Source organism: Benincasa hispida, chromosome 6 (genome assembly GCF_027475165.1).
Source record: "Benincasa hispida cultivar pf3 chromosome 6, pf3_genome.v1.1, whole genome shotgun sequence".
Lineage (NCBI taxonomy): Eukaryota > Viridiplantae > Streptophyta > Magnoliopsida > Cucurbitales > Cucurbitaceae > Benincasa > Benincasa hispida.
In genome coordinates, this window is record NC_143483.1 from 8,354,226 (window position 1) to 8,372,389 (window position 18,164).

The following is an 18,164-nucleotide window of genomic DNA, read 5'->3' on the forward strand; positions in this document are numbered from 1 at the left end:
GCAGCTGAAAATCAATATTTGAAGAAGTTCTACAAAGGTATAGCTTGAAACTCTCATGATATTGTATTAGCATGCTTTAGTTACTACCAAAATTAATGAATTAGAGTGCTTATTGATCTTTGTTGCTTCCGTTGGTTGTTGATATACTCCAATAGTCAAGTAGACTGGACCGTATATGAGGCAAAGCCAAGTGGACTAGAGATGTTCTCGCGTATGAGGCGGAGCTAAGTGGACCAAACTTGATTTCGCATAGGAGGCGAAGCCATACCAACATTTTTGGAGAGAGAGCGAAGCTCACCAACATTTTAGGAGGGAGTGAAGTTGCACTCGAAACAAGATTCCAAGGATAATTTAGAGCAAATCATTTTCCAATGGAAATGCGGTGCTCCTAAACCTAGGACGCACGTGCATGCCCACGTCCTTCGCATGTGTCATACCACGTTGCTGCAAGGAGTGCTGCCTAGCTACGCCTAGCTAGCACGCTGACTGTCGTCCATGCCCACTAGGCTACCTAAATAATCTCAAAATCAGGATCCATAAGCATTCTAATTCATTAATTTTGGTCCTGAAGTGGCGTAAAATACCTTTACAGCCTCTCCATAACTCAATAGGTGTTTCAGAAACACTTTTCGAGGGAACGTTGTTTAGAATATAACATGCAATCTACACTGCATAACCCCAAAAAGCATTTTGAAGAAGGAGCGAAGCCTCATCAAAAAATTTTTGGGGGGAAGAAGCAAAACTGCACCAACAATTTGGAGAAGGAAGGAAGTTGCACCAATATTTTGAAGAGGGAACGAAGCATCCAAATTTGACTTCAAAGAGAAAGTGGTGAAGCCTTCAAACTTGAAAATGGAAGAGCATTGACGAAGCCTCTGAACTTGAAGATGGATGAGCATCGACAGAGCCTCTGAACTTGAAGATGGAGGAGCATCAACGAAATCTCTAAACTTGAAGATGGAGGAACATCAACAGAGCCTCTAAACTTGAAGATGGAGAAGCATTAATGAACCTTCGCACTCGAGCTTGAGAAAGCATCGACAAACCTCCGCAGTTGAGTTTGACGAAGCATCGACGAATCCTCCACATTTGAGAGTTTGACGAAGCATCAATGAATCTTCAGCATCTGAGCTTGACAAAGCATCGGCAAATCCTTTGCACTTGAGCTTGAAGTATCGGCGAATCCTCCATACTTGAGTTTGACAAAGTATCGACAAATCTTCCGCATTTGAGTTTGACGAAGCACCAAGGAATTTTCCGCATTAAGCTTGACTTTGTGACTTTAAGCATGAAGATGATATTTACAAAGTCTCCAAACTTGAGCATGAAGATGGAACATTAATGAAACCTTTAAACTTGAAGATGAAGGAGCATCGATGAAGTCTTTGAACTTGAAGATGGAGAAGCATTGATGGAGCCTCTGAACTTGAAGATGGGGGAGCATCAACGAAGCCTTTGAATTTAATGATGGAGGAGCATCGACAAAGCCTCTAAACTTGAAGATGGAGAGGCGCCAACAAAGCCTCTAAATTAAACGTGAAGAAGCATCGACGAAGCTTCTGAACTTGAAGATAAAGGGGCATCAACGAAGCCTTTGAACTTGAAGATGGAGGGAAATCAACAAAACCTCTAAACTTGAAGATAGAAGGGCATCGATGAAGCCTCTAAGCTTGAAGATGGAGGGGCACCGACAAAGCCTCTAAACTTGAAGATGGAGAAGCATCGACGAAACCTCTGAACTAAAAGAGAATCTAACATGCAGAGGAACAAATCAAAATCAATAAGCACTCTAACTTCTCTTAATTTGAGTTTTAAACATGCTATTCAAGTGAAATTCATAGAAGGTTTAAAGCAATTATTACCTTTGAAGACTTAATCCACGAATTCAACAGTAATACTTCAAGATTGAGCTTGAAACTTTAATAAGACCACCACCAAGATCTTCTCTACAAAGCTCGGGAAGGAATATGTGGTGGAAACACTCAAATCTAGCTGAAATGGAGAGGGATTTTGATGGGTTTATGAGGGTTTTCAATTTTCCAACCCTTCAGTCAATTTTCCAGAAAAACCTTCCCATTTCTCTGCATGAAGCATGTATATATACACTAAAAACATGCAGGATAATAGGGCTGCATGGAAGGCAGCTTCTACTTGAAGTATTTGATGGAAATTGGTGAATTACCACTTAAAGAAATGGGAAGGTTTTAAAATCAATTTTCCTAAAATTGATTCTTGTTTTAAATAAAACTATTTTATTTAAATTTTGTTTTTATAAAATTAATTTATATAATACTAATTTTATTTTAATTAATAGAAAATTAATTTAATATCTTAATATTAAAGTAATAAAACACCAATTCCACCAATATGATTTAATTTCATATTTAAATCATAATTTAAATATTAATTGATTCTCCAATTTCGTTTAATTTCATCTAAATTAAACGCTTTTTTAATTATATCAAATACAATAAATTGAAAACCCTAATAATTGAATTTGAATATTTCAAGTTCATAATCTTAATTCTAAAATTTATCCAATTTAATACTCAATTTGTTATTCCAATTTAGGAGTCAGTAGAGGGACCTAATGGACCTACAAATCATGAGCTCCAACAATTTGTAATTAATCAGTTAAACTCTTTAAATCGAATTAATTACTATTCGTAAACTATCAAGATACACCATTAGCTTGATAGTTGTACTCTCCTCACTGTAGATATCTTTCTATCCATTTCGACTATAATCAGTAAGTCGATCCTTCACAAGTCATTCATATTTACAGCTAGGTCAAAATTATCGTTTTACCTCTGTAAATACATCTTGCACCTTAAAGTCCCACTGACCCTCTATTGAACAACTGATTTGTAATACCATTTATAAATCATATCCTTCTCTACCAAGAGAGGGCGGGGACCTCGTTGTTTAAAACTAGACATCAGCACTTAAGAGAATAACCTATCTGCTAACCTTAAGTCGGGTAGAAGTGAATTCCATCTTGCATAGCTATGTCCCCAGATATCTACCCGATCTTATCCCCAAAATGAGAGGCTTATTGAGCAGTGTTATTGGACTACTCTCACCTATGCAGATCAAAGGATAATCCCGAAATAAACAGGAGTTCATAGTTAGCTCAGGATTAAGATTGTGTTATCCTAGGTCATATTAGTTTGAAATAGTTAGTTATAACAGTAAACAGTTGTTATAAAGAAAAGTAACTATTTTGAGGTCCAGTCTTATGCAAACTCATTGTATATAATGCTTCCACTCACATGTCTCTACATGATTTATAAATCACATCATTTTTATCAATATACAAAATAGGTTGCATCCAATAGTGTTATCAGGATGAAATACCCAACCTCATCCATATACTTATAGACCATTTACATTATATACTATAACTTGATCCTGTTTATATCACCACATAAAGTTAAAGTATTCATACTATAGCCATGGATTTGTTTATTGGATTTTCATAATAGAATGCAATATCAATGACTTTATTGAATAAAAGTACTCAATAATATTTTATTGATAAATAGAATGTTTAACACAAAATTTATGAACTGTGAGTTCTAAGACATTCCCAAAATGAACTTGAAGATAGAGGAGCATCAACGAAGTCTCTGAGCTTTAAATTTGATGAAGCATTAAAAAATCCTTCAAACTTGAATATTAAGAAGCATTGGTGAAGCCTCCGAACCTGAATTTAAATAAGCATCAGCAAAACTTCTGAACTTGATATTGAAGGGCATATATAGCTGAAGATGAAGATTCAAACTATAGATGAGTGATGCTTCGAACCTGAAGTAAGCAATGCCTAACACTGCTTCTTTGTTTTTTTTTTTTTTTTTTTGTATCGCCATAAGTAAGGTGACTGTGCCACTTCTTGATGGATTGAACTTAAATTTCTCTAAGTTGCTTACATATCCTTGAAGAAAAGGATCAAGTCATGAAGTTTATGAAGGATATTTTTCTACCTTTTTTTTTTTCTTTTTTCTAGACTAAGCTTAAAGTTTCCTTCAAGTTGCCCACGTACCTTTTACAATGACAGGGATCAAGTCATAACGTAGTTCAATTTTTTTTCTTCTAATCGTTCATCTTTTAAGCTCATATGGTCTAAGAAGTAACATGAAGTTTAGACTCTTGCGGTAAGAAGCTTCTACATTTAAACTTCAGAAGCTCTTATTTCATAATGACTTTGATCATCCTCTTCATTCGTAGGATTCGTCAATATGATGAGTTTTGGCTTCACTATCAAGGAACCTTCTATTTTATATCAATAGACAATTTCCTCTTCATGCGTGAAGCGACACGATTGTAAATCTTTTCGTCATTGTTTTCTTCATGGAATAGTCTTTCCTTCAACGTTTTCATCTTCTTTTTTTTATGTTGATCTATTGTCATCTTGAGACAATCAAAAGTAGAAGTTGAAGGTCAATCTTACTTTGAGTGGAGATATTTAGCCTTTTGAAGGCTGAAGATTGAATGGAAGTAGATGTTGGACATTAGTTTTCTTCTTCCATCATAGCCATACTCAATCTTTGAAAGACTGAAGATTGAGTGGTTGAAGGCTTGCTATGATCAAATACAGAAATTCTTTACTCAGTTTCTCTTGAATCGTCAACTTCTTCAGTAGTTATATGATTGTTGTTGACTTCCGTTATACTAATAGTGTGACATGCAATAACCTTTGATACTTCCTCTAGACAATTATCGAGGAAGTTTCTTAGGCAGAATTCAGCCAAAGTCACAGTCATTGAAGTTGAAGGTCTTCGTCTTCTTCCTTACCAGGCTTAGGCTTCCATGTCATTTTTCTTCTTTTCTATTTCTTAGTTTTACTTCCTCTTTCTGTAATTTTGATGGAAGCACAACATCTTTACTGTGGAATTGGACTTTCCTCTCTTTTGAATAGTCACGAGGATCGACCCTTTGTCGTTATCTTTAAAAGGCTCATCTTTCTTTTGGGAGTCTATCGCTTGAATCTCTCGTTGAAATCGAATAACTATAGGTTCGAATGTTTCAAACTAGATCAGACATTCTCTTTAATCACAAAATGATGTTGATGGAAAGATATTTGAGGCCATTGTCACCGTCGTATGATTTTTCTGAGCTACATCATCACCATTCAGCTTAATCTTCTTTTCACAAGCTAACTTTAAAATAAGCTCCTTCAGCAAGAAACACTTTTCAACTTGGTGACTAACGATCCGATGATACTTGTTGTAGTTAGGATTGCCTACCTTTCCTAATTGCTCTGGTCGCTTGCATTCTGGCAATTGAATGAGTTGTTTCTTTAGCAGTTGTTTCAGCATGTCCACAACGTCAAAGTTAGGGAATGGATAAACCTTTTTCTATCTTTCTTTGAGAGTTGGGCAATGCTTCTGGCCACCATCATGTTTTCTTTGAAAAAAATTTTCTTTTCTTTTGGAGGAAAATTTCAGCACGGTCACATGAATGACTATAGATTCTTTTGTGGCACTACTCACGATTTTTTCAATGCTCTTGATTTCGTCCTCACCCTTTCTCTCTTCAGGAACTAGGAAATATTTAACACCCCATTGGCGATGCTCAGCTCCATATCATGAGCATATGTCGCCAATTTCTCAAATGTACGAGGATTTATCCCTTGTAGAATGTAGAGAAGTTTCTAGTACATGCATTAAGTGCACATCTCCACTACATATAATTCAGTGAGTTTATCTTTGCAATCCAGACTCAGAGCTCTCCATCAGTTAATGTAGTCGAATGACTGTCTCTCCTTTCTATTGCTTGGTGCTTGTCAGCTCCATCATGCTAACAATGCGTCTTGTGCTGTAGAAGTGGTTCAAGAACTCCCTTTCTAGTTGTTTCCAATTGTCAGTCACTTTTGGCCCAAATCAGTGTACCAGTCAAAAGCATTCTCTTTTAAGGTTCTAACAAATTGCTTGACTAGCAAGTTTCCTTTGGCACCTACATTTTCATAGTTTTCAATGTGTTGGGAATGTCCTAGAACTCGCATTTCGTGTTAAACATACTATTTTATCAATAACAATGACATGTTGATTTTGCATCTTATTATGAAAATCCAATAAACACATCCTTGGCTATAATCTGAATGTTGTAACTTTATGTAGTGACATAAACAAGATCAAGTTGACAGTATATAGTCTAAATGGTCTAATAAGTATATGGATGAAATTGGATATCTCATCCTGGTAACACTATTGGATGCGGCCCACTCTGTAGTTGTTACAAGAAGTTGTAAGGTGCTACAAACGATGTGATCCACAAATCGTTCATGTTGAGATATGAGAGTGGGGGCATCCTATGCAATGAGTTTGCATATAGACTAGACCACGAATATAGTCACTTTTCTTTATAATGATCGTTTACTGTTAAAACTGACTATTTCATTTATTATATAACCTAGGTTAACTCGATCTTAATCCTGAGCTAACTGTGAACTTCTATTTGTTTGGGATTATCCTTTGATCTACAAACGGGGAGAGTGGTCCAACAACACTGTTCAATAAGTTTACCATTTTGGGGATAAGATCGGATGAATAGCTGGGGACATAGCCTTGCAAGATGGAATTCACTTCTACCCTATTTAGGGTTAGCAGATAGATTGTTCTCTTTAGTACTGACTCTAGGTCTTGAACAATCGGGGCCCCGCCTTCTCATGATAGAGAAAGAATTTGATTCATAGAGATTACGAATCAAAATTGTTCATTAGAGGATCAGTAGGAACTTAAGGAACAAGATGTAGTCACAGGGGTAAAATGGTATTTTTGACCTAGCTGTGATTACGAACAACCTGTGAAGGATTAACTTACTAATTATGGTTAATAAGTGGACATAATATATCTACAGTGAGGGGAGTTCAACTATGGGCTATAATGGAGTGTCCCATTAGTTAACAAATGGAGGTTAGATCGGACTAATGAGTTTAGCCGATTAATCTCGAATCGTTAGAGCCCATGATCTGTAGGTCCGCGAGGTCCCCTTACTAACTCGTAAATGGATAAGCTTTAGGGTAGCTTGAGAGATTAATTTGAAACGTTCAAATTAAATGGAACAACGGAATAAATATTTAAATATGATTTAAATATATAAAGATGATTATTGTGCAAAAATTAATTTAATATTTGATATTAAATTAATTTTTTTTTAAATTAATTTAAGAAAATAAAATTTTGAATTAAAATGATTTAATATCATTTTTTTCTTTTAAAAAGAAAATGGAAAATCGTTTGCATGTTACACAAAAATGGAAAATGGGATTTTTCCATTACCATCATCTTTATGCTCACACAAAATGCATTATCTTCTTTACTTTGATTCTTCAAGGATGAGCTGCAAGTCATGCACTCCATCTCTTTGCATGTTCATCTATTATATATAAAGAAGAGTGGAGTTGTTTGAGAAAGAGGATAATACAGAATTTTGAGAGAAATTTTTCTGAAGAATAAGCTGTCTTCTTCAGTCAGGCTACTGTGAGTTTCTCTGGTTTCTTCACATCTTCAAGCTGTTCTTGAGTCTCATAACTCTACCTAAAGCTCCAAGAGCATAGTAAGGAAGGCTTTGAGGTTATTTACGTTGATAACAAGTGAAGACAACAACTGAAAAGAGCATGCTTTAGTTTTTTTTAAAATTAATGAATTAGAAAGCTTATGGATCCTTGATACTTCCGCTACATGTTGTTTTACTCTTTCACAATGAAATGAGAAACATGTTGTTTTGGATTTCCTTTTCCATCGAACTGTTGAAACTTTGGAGGTCGGTACCCAGCTGGCATTCTCAAGTTATCGATTCTTTTGGTGTACAACTTGGAGTACATAAAAGAAGTTTGCAACGGTCCTCTATACTGAGCTCTTATAGAGTTTGTGATCATATCCTGCAGCTGTTGAACTAACATGGAGGCAATAGAAGTAAATTGTGGTGGCTGACTTCCCTGTAAGACAGTCTTTCCTTTATCATTGACTCTGACAGCAGAAGTTTGACTTGTCTCAGAAATTTCTCGAGCCTGCATTTTATCTCTTAAGTCGGCGATTTCTTGATCTCGCTCCTCAATAACTTTTATTAGGAGATATATTTTCCTTTCCATCTCTGCCATGGCCGATTCAACCGTTATGTCAATCATCATGACAGACACTACATCAAAGTGTAATTCTTTCTCTGATGGATCAGAAGTAAAAGCATAGTTGTCGAACAAGGGATTTTCTCTGATGACAATCCCGCCTTTGGGAGATTCTATTGACTGTTCTTATATTTTCTCTATGATGACAAAGCCTATGCAAGTGTCACTTGTTGTTAAGGTTGATGCCCTAAATCTCGTAGGGTCCTATATTTTATAATTGTAATGTATAAACATTTTATTTATGTAATAAAATATTTGTTGTTTTATTTCAAAATTAGTTGTATTAACTACAAACCAATAAACTAACATCCAAGATTATCTTATAGCTTAAACATGTACGTAGAGACATATGGGTGGATCATATTTTAAGTGATAACCTAAATGGTTTGTAGTAGATGAATAAGGCTGGATACCTTATCCTGGTGACACTACGAATATGGCCAGTGTTGTAGGTGTTACAATTTTTGTAAAGTGCTACAAATGACCTGATCCTGATTATTCATGTGGAGACATGTGAATGGGGATATTTTATACAAAGAAGTTTGTATAAGACTGGGCCATGAAATGTTTAGTCTTATTACATAACGTCGTCCATAATAGAGACTTACATTTCACCAAGATGACCATAGGTAACATGACCTGAATCCTGAATGAGTTGTGAACTCCTACCTATGAGGGCAGTCCTTTGATTTGTATGGGTGAGAGTGGCCAGACCGCCGACTCAACAAGCCTACCATTTTGGAGATTCGTCTGATTGGGGAGTTGGGAACACAACAACACAAGAAGGAATTCACTCTTTCCCCAATGTTGGGGCAAGTAGATAAATTGCTCTCTTAAGGGCTAATTCTGGGGCTTGAGTAATGTGGCGTTACACCCTCTCTTGGCCCGAGAGGGATTTGGTCATAGTTGGACTATGATTTGTTGTTCATTAGAGGTATCAGTAGTACTTAGGGAGTTAGATGTAATTACAGGGGGAAAATGATAATTTTGGTATAGTTGTACTTACGAGCAATTTGTGAAGGGTCATCGTACTATTGATTGGTTATATCCAATGGACACAGAAATATATATGTAGTGCAAAGAGTGCAACTGATAGTCTTTAATGGAGTGCCCAATAGTTAACGAATGGTAAATAATTTAATTAAAGAGTTTAATTAATTATTCACGTACCATTGATGCTTTAAGCTACAAGTCCATGAGGTCCCTTCGGTAGCTCAATGGGATTTAATAAGAATCGGTTTTTGGATTAATTTGAATTGTTCAAATTAATTGAGGGAATTAATTATATGTGATATAATCAAGTTAAATTAATTGTATATGATATAATTATTATAATGTATTTGATACACTATAATATAAAGTTTATATGAGAGGAAATAAATATTTGAATATGATTGGATTCATATTATTAAATTTAATATAAATGTGATTTATATTAAATATCATTAGTGATAGAAAAGAAACTATAGGTTATATTGTATATGATACAATATTAAAACTATAGTTTATATATTATATGATAAGGTAGTGATTATATATATATATATATATAATTATATTTCTAATTATATGATAAGGTAGTAATTATATTTCTAATTATATATATATTTCTAATTATATTTAATTATTAATGTAACTCCCTCCTCCTCTTTTTTCTCTCCCTACTTTTACATAAGTGGAAATAGGGTTTTCTAATTTGGTTGGTCTTCCTCCTACAAACAACTTGGAAAAATATAGAGAAGTGTGTGATTCTTTTAACCTTTTGTCTTCCTCCCAGTTTTTGTTCTCCTTCCCTCAAACCTTCAACATCATCAGAGCTCTCACTTCTCCTGGATTCTCACCAGATAATACTGAGGTCATTGTCGTGGTAGTGTTCGAATGATTCATTGAAGATCGTCTTCAAAGGTAAGAGTTTATGAAACCCTAATCTAATTTCTTTCTTTTTTTATAAACATGCTATAATTTTTGTGTTAAATGTATAATTGTTTTTCTTCTCTGTAAAAATTTTGTTTTGTAAAAGAATTGGGATTTGGGAGATCCGCTTCTGCTCAAGGATCCCTTCAATGTGGATCCTTCACTTGCGATGGTAGCTTTGGATGCAACTTTCTTTGGTTCCATTTATCGATTTGTTGACTTGGATGACAAGAGAAATGAAAGGTAGAGATGCCCCATTGGATGTGCCAATTTGCTCGCACGAGGTTTCCGGAGAAACTTAATTCGTGGAATTGAACTTGTGTCGATGTTGATATTGATGCGATGTGGTTCGATCTCTAGTCAGTTGAATGCGTACGCTTTACTTGAAGAAGCGGAGCGCGTGATTTTCTTGAAGTTGAAGTCTTGGAAGAATTTTTGTATCTCTAAGAGACCTATATCTTCAAGGAGTGTGCAACTTCGAAAGTTTAAGAGTATTCTGATAATTGAGAGAATTCTCTATAGGCTCTTTGGATTGTAGAATTGTTGATCCGTACAAATGAGAAGAGCTCATCCATTTATAGAGTTCTCTGGTGGGTCTCGTGGGCTTGGGCTTCGTTGGTCTATGAGTTTGGCCTTTAGGCTCAATTAGTTAAATTTGGACTTGATTTGATATTTGGGTCAAATTTAGCCCATTTTTGGGCTTAGTTGGACTTTAACCCAAGTAATAATATCAAATAGATCAAATTAATCTGATTCAATCAGTGACGTCATTGGAATTTGTTTTCAACTTCAATTTGGGATACATGTCAACTCCTAATTGGTCCCAGATTTAATGATTTGGAATTGCATCATGAATGATATGACAATTTGTGATTGGTCTAAAATTTCACATTCAACAATTACAAAACGATTATTTATTATTATACTTTTTTGCTATGGACCAAAAGTCTAAAGTCATTCCCAACGTATACTTATGTTATGTGTATAATATTTTGTCAAATACATGAAAAAGGAAAGGGAAAAAATTTGTATGATGTGTTTTGGAATTGCAAGAGTGTCTTTTAAAATCTTGAACAACAATTTTAGTACTATTTTACTCACACGTTAAATATTTTTTATATTTTATATGGGTAGAGAAATATGTTTGGTTATACAATTTTCTTAGCCCAAAACATAAACATATATTAAAATATATTAATGTTTGTGTCAGTTCATCTTTTTGGGCCCTATGAATCGACCGAAACAATATGGTTTACAACCGAGCAATTTGGAAGCTGCTGCAATTGGGAATTTCATTGAGTTTCTTTGTATTGAAAGTTCCAAATACTTTTTCGAACATTTTAAAAGTCATACCAAAAGTTCCTTTCATATTTTCACTTTATTTCTTTTAAAATCAATCATTTTGTTCAAATATTATTGTGGTATCTATATTTGGCGTGTGTGGGAGAAAGTGTTAGTACCACAAGCCCACATAAGAGTTTTAATAAATATATATATACTCAAAACATTCGTAAAACTTCTAGTGTAAGACAAAAGTAAAAGTTATTTTTTGACAAGCCATTTTCCCGTTTGGATGAGGAATAATTGTGGATCGAAGGAGGTGTTTGAATTAACTTTTCAAATGTTTAATTTTGAAAATAAGTCATTTTGAAAATAAGCCTTTTCTGTTCCCATCCCTGTCCCTTATTCCATTCTCCGTCCCCGCAAATTTCTCCGCGGGAACGAAACGAGGATTCCCCGAGGATCGGATTTCCCGCGGGGCAAAATTTTCCACTTTTATTTTTCTCTAACATTTTCTTTTAATTTCAATTAAATATATATTTTTTTACAATTCTATAAACATTTTCAATTGAATTTTCATTTAAATGAAATATTATCAATATTACTAATTAAAACAATAATACACATGCAATTTAAAAAATATAATTAAAATGCTAAATTCTCATAATTTATAAAAATTAAAATTCAACATTTAGAGTATCTTATCTTAAACAATACAACATCTAAAGAATTAAAATAATAAAAATCTTGAATTTAAATAATTAAAACATTCATAATTATCTTAATAAAGTCTACAATAAATAAATAAATAAATATATATATATATTAAAAATTTATATACAAAGTCGGGGCAGGGAGGGGAAACGAGATCGGGTCGGGACTAGGGACGGAGAATGCCCTGAATTGTGAACGGGGAAAAAAATTCCCCACATCCTCCTCCATTCCCCGTGTATTCAGAGATTGGGGCAGGTCCACGCGGGACTCCGACCCAGCGAATTTTTTGGATATCTCTATTTTGAAACACATTCAAAATTCATTTAAAAAAATTTTATCAAGAGAATTGAAATAAAATAATTTTTTAAAATAATTTGTTCTCCAGTCCATTTAAACGGACTCTAAAAAATGTCATTACGAAGGTTCGAGGTAGAGGCTAGAGGGACAATGGTGGTAAAGTGATTACAAAACATGGTGTGGGGTCCTACGTAATTAAGGGATGGTAATCGAATTCGTGAGCATAATTGAGGTTGGGTCATGGGTGTGATCAAAACTTGAAAAACTTTTGATTTTTCATCATTTTTCTCCTTTTATTTAATACTTATATTAGGTATTTCAAATCTTTTAACTAACTTGTGACTAATAAATCAATCATGATTAATAAAGTAATAAAAATATTAATGTATATGTACGTGGAAATTTGATAATATAATTTGATTCTAACGTAAAATCAAATTAAGATTTCAAATCTAAATTATTCTATAAATTGCTAAACTAAACCTCAAGTTGATTTAAATAAATGTATTAATATTAGTAAGACAATTGATTCTAAGAGTGTATTTGATTTAATTTTCAATTGTTTAATTTTGTTGAAAAAAATTTCAAGTTTATTTTAAACTCTTTGAATCAAAGAGTTTAAATGAAAATAACTTTTTAAAAACACTTTTTTCTTGCTACTCACTAATATATTGTGATTAATAGATATAAATTAAAGTTGGCTGAAGTCTATTAATGTCTATCATTGATACTATGTGATAGACGTTGATAGAAATCTATCAATCTTTTTTTGTTATTTTTATAAATAATTTGATATTTTTTAGATTGTTCCTATCTTTTATGTACTTGTTAACCATTTTTATTGATTTCTTTAATTATTTATTTAACAGTAAAATCATATATTGAATGAAATCAAATGTTTTATTTAATAACTTTTGGTAATGTATTATTTTAATAGTTGCTATTGTGTTCTTTTGCAAACTATATTTGTTACATTGATTTAAAATGAGTGAGAAAAAGAAAATGAGGTTGGTTCGTAAAAATGTTTCAATAAATAAGCGAAACTTTTCTTTTCGGCTAAACTATATATATATATATATATATATATATATATATATATATATATATATATACCCTTAAAATAAATAAATAAATAATTTTAAAAAAAATATGCTTACGATTAGATTTGAATGAAACCCATTTGTATTTTGTTTCAAAAAAAGTTTTTCAAAAACACTATTAAACATTAAAAAAATCAATGATACCCTTACTATTAGTATATGAATAAAAACCATCCGTGAGTACATCATAACAAAAATACATCCGAACTTTTAAAAGTTGCACTAAGTGTACCTTCGACCTCTCAAAAAATTCTCTCTCTTCTTCAATATCGATCTTATCCACTTTATTTAATTATGCTGATTCATGTTAACTATTTGACTTTTATTTATATATCTCTTTTAATTAAGGTATATAAATTATAGCAAGAAGAATGAGAACGATGAAATCATCAAGCGACACTAGGACTTAGATGTTTAACAAGGTTGTACGTTACTTTAGTAATTAGGTGTGCATTAATATGTAATTTGAGTTTAATACACACAAAAGAGACGTTGAAATTTGGACCATAATTTTAAGAACAACGAGTAGGGAAAAAAGAAAAAAATGTGTGCATTACCAAATTTGTAGTGATGAACACTATGTTGATCATTTTCGCGATTCAAATTACCGTGATTGAAGAAGATATTTCTTTGTTAATCCTTTTGTATTTGGTTATTCATTGTTTTGCTTTTAAGGGGAGATTTTGACTTTGAGATTTTGTGAAATTTTGTGGGATTTTATTAAAGATTTCAATGAGACGGGCCGACTAGGGATAACTTCCTTGTCATCGTCCCCATGAAATTCCCCATTTAATACCGTGGGAAATTCATGGGCAGTGAGAATTTTTTTTAATTAAATAGTTAAATTTCTCACTATTTTTTATATGATTAATCTCATAAGAACAATTTTGAATTTAAAAAGAAAATAATTACTCAAATTTTCAAGAAGAAGAAAATAAGTACCTATCAAATTATTCATATATATCATCTAAATTTAAATGTTCAATTCAAATATATTCATAACATGATCATTAAACAATAAAATTTGAAATTTTGGCAATTAAATAATAAAACTTGAAAATTAAATATATTTATATAATAATAACAACAACAACATAACAATACATTATTATAATAAATTAAAATGAGACAAAGGAGGTGGAGGCAAAGACAAGGACGAAGAATGTATTCCTCGACCCAACCCCATTTAGTTCATAGAGAAATTTTTTTCCCACTCGCTCATTTCCCACCCCATTAGGGATCTTTGCAAAATCTCATCTCTATTGGGTGAATGTACATCTCTAGATTTTATGCTTTATTTTGAAGTGTTCGTTTATATTTGATTGTTAAGAAATTTGATAAAAGAATTGGACAAACAAAAGAAAAATGAATATTTGAAAATTTTGAAAGTTTAAGGATACTTTTGAAATGAGGTGTTAATAATTTTCATCTATATACTAATGATAAAAGTAATTTTTTTTAAAAAAAATAAGTTTAGGTACATTTTTTAAACTTTAGAAAGTTTAAGAGTATTTTTAAAATAAAGTATCAACAACTTTCATCCAAAATTAATGGTAATAATATCTTTTAATCTTTTTGAGATTGGAAAGATATTATTGAAAACTTTAAAAAATTATGGATATTTTTAATTTAAAATAAACAGTTAATGGATATTTTCTATAACTTACCTTTTTTTTACTGGATTTTTCAAAGTATTGGCTATTGTATATGAAAAATAAGAGTAAATTCAATGAATGAATTGTAGGACATAAATACTTATCTATAATAAAATCATAAATAGAGCCTTAAAAAAAATTAATTTTTTTTTTAAGTTATTAAAATTTGAGAGTGGAACACAAAACTTAGAATTAATGGAATAAATTGTTACATAAAAGCAGCAAAATAAATTGTAATGAAAGGAAACCATGAAATTCAGACGTAGAATATAAAAAATCCGTGTGTTTTCAAATTCAAGGAGTCTAAGATTGTTGACGCACGTGAGTTGCACGTACATTTTTATTTTTATTATTTCGAGAAAGCACGTACATTTTTTAAAATATACAATATTTAAATAAAAGATCCCATTTTAAAATTCACCAAATCTCACTGAAAAATATCATCCATTGACCAATTATCTAATTGAAAACTCAACAAAACCACATCATCACAAAATTATTCTGTGGTTGAAATTTTCAAGCCGTCACTCATTGTCTCACCTGATACCTTTAAACTAAAGTTATCCTTTTTAATTTCCACCCCCAGAACTTTACGATGCTCTCAATTTATACCTTCCATTTTTATAATCGAATCGATTCAAATATCTCTTCAATTTTAATTTATAATAATTTAGTCCATATATTTTTAATTTTATAATAATTTAATCCTTGTATTTTCGATATTATAACAATTTAGTCTCTAACGTAAAAAAATTAAAATTAGATGCCAATTTTTAATACTTTATGATGTAAACGTCGTATTTTATAAAAATATTAAGTCTCTAATTAGTTTAATAGTTTATTTATACATGAAATCTCATTAAACCTTAACATTAATTTCTACAATAAGGACTATGTCGTTACAAATGTTAAAGTTTAAAAACTAGATTGTCACATAACAAAAGTTATGGACTAAATTATTATAAAATTGAAAGTATAAAGACTAAATCATTACAAATCGAAGTTTAGAAATTAAATTGTTACTTGTGTGAAAGTTTAGGGATTAAAGTGGTTCTTAACCTTTTTTTTTAATTAAATTTCTAAATTTTTATAAGTAAATCCATTTATATTGTTTTTAAAATTATATTTGAAAAACATTAATATACTTAATTCTTATACATATGTAGACTTTTTCAAATGTATGATTAAAAAAAAAGACAATTAGAGTTGATGTATTGACAATTTTCAAAAGAAATATTTGTTGAGAGTCTAAATTTATTCCCTTATGAACATTTAGTGGTTTAATTATATTTAGTGATAAAACTATATTAACAATCTAAAATTCAACTAAACCAACTCTAGGTAGCCTCATAATTATATTGCCTTCTATAAATTAGATAAATAGAAAACGTGTTTACGTGAAGTTCTCTAATAACAAAGTTTAAAATAATATTTTATGTAAAATTAAAAACTAAAGTCAGTAACTATCAAAACGAACATAATTCAATTGACATATAATATATATTAACTTCATGGTTCGAGTAATATTGTACTAAAAACAATCTAATAATCAAAATAAGATCAAGTGGTGTTTTTTGAGAACGTTGTCCATGCCATGCAAAGTCATAAACATACAGCGGTGTGGACTTAGTAAAGGAGAGGCCCATCGTAGTTGTTTTTTTTCAATAATGATAATATTGATAATTAAAAATATCTTAGCCTTTTCTTCCCACAATGAAGAGTCGCATTTTTTAATATTCTTTGGTCTTTAGCAAGAAATTGATTAATTCACATCAAATAAATAAAATTAAAAACAGAAGGAAAAAAAATAAACTGAAATTATAAGTTTCCCCTCAAAACTCTAATAAGACTTTTCCCTTTTTACTAACCCACCCTTTGCTGAGTTCTTTTCAACATATATAATTAATTTTTTAAAGCAATAATAATAATAACACAACAATTTTCAATGCTCTGCTCTAGCTTTGCTGTCAAGTTCGTAACTTTTAGCATATATTTTAGCTTACCATTCAAGAAATCAAAATGACCAAATTAGAAGAAAGACTTTTAAAAATTAAGGCGTCATCCCCATATCATTTTATCGTAGTCCAACGACAATTCAACGATTTTTCAAAACCTTACTTTTTTTTTCATTAGGAATGTAATCAAAGTTCTACGTTAAAAAATCACATACAAATAAGTAAGAAACAATATCAATATCTTTATTGGGTATGAGATGTTACAAAACTTCCACATGATAAGCACACGCAAAAGCATGTGTGATGGGTAACAAAAACTCCATGTTTTTCTTTGACAAAAAAAATCAACATGCAAGTAACATTCCTCGATGAACCATAAAGAAAGAAGAAGAAGATGCAACAATGATTTAAGTGGTTTGAAAACGAGGTTTATATCCATTATGTAAGAAAAAGATCGATGATATTATACTCAAATTCAAATTTTCTATTGTAAGTAAAAGTAGTTAATTAGATGCTTAACATATCATTATAGAAATATGTAAAGAATTATTATTTCATATGCGAATTAACATTAAGTTACACTCATTGTTTATAGAAACTTTTGAATAAGCTGTATGAACCATGAGGGCATATGAATGATATAGAAAAAATGATGATGTTTGGACTTTGGTCATTGCATATTAATTATGTTTTGACTTTTCATCCACACATCTCATCAACAGAGCATTTGTATATCAGATGGATGTGTGAAAGTCTAAATGAGTAGTTAGGATTGTAGAGCCTATACCCTTAAAATAAATTCCATTTATGCCTAAAATTTAAAGTCAAAATAGAGTATGTTCAAAGTATAGGGATGCCATAATTAAGCACCGTACTATAAAGATTGCGATGTCCTTTACCCATTGTTTTGTCCAAATCTTTTTTATCCGAGAGATTTTTGGAGGAACTTATCGTGACATGTCGATATTTTTATCGATATTTCTACGTTCTCGTGAGTTCAATATCGATATGATGAGCGAATCAAAATTTCTACCATATGGTAAAAAAATTTACGAAACATACAAAATAAGCAATAAAATGTTAATAATGTAAATATGATATAAATAATAGACATGTTAATTTG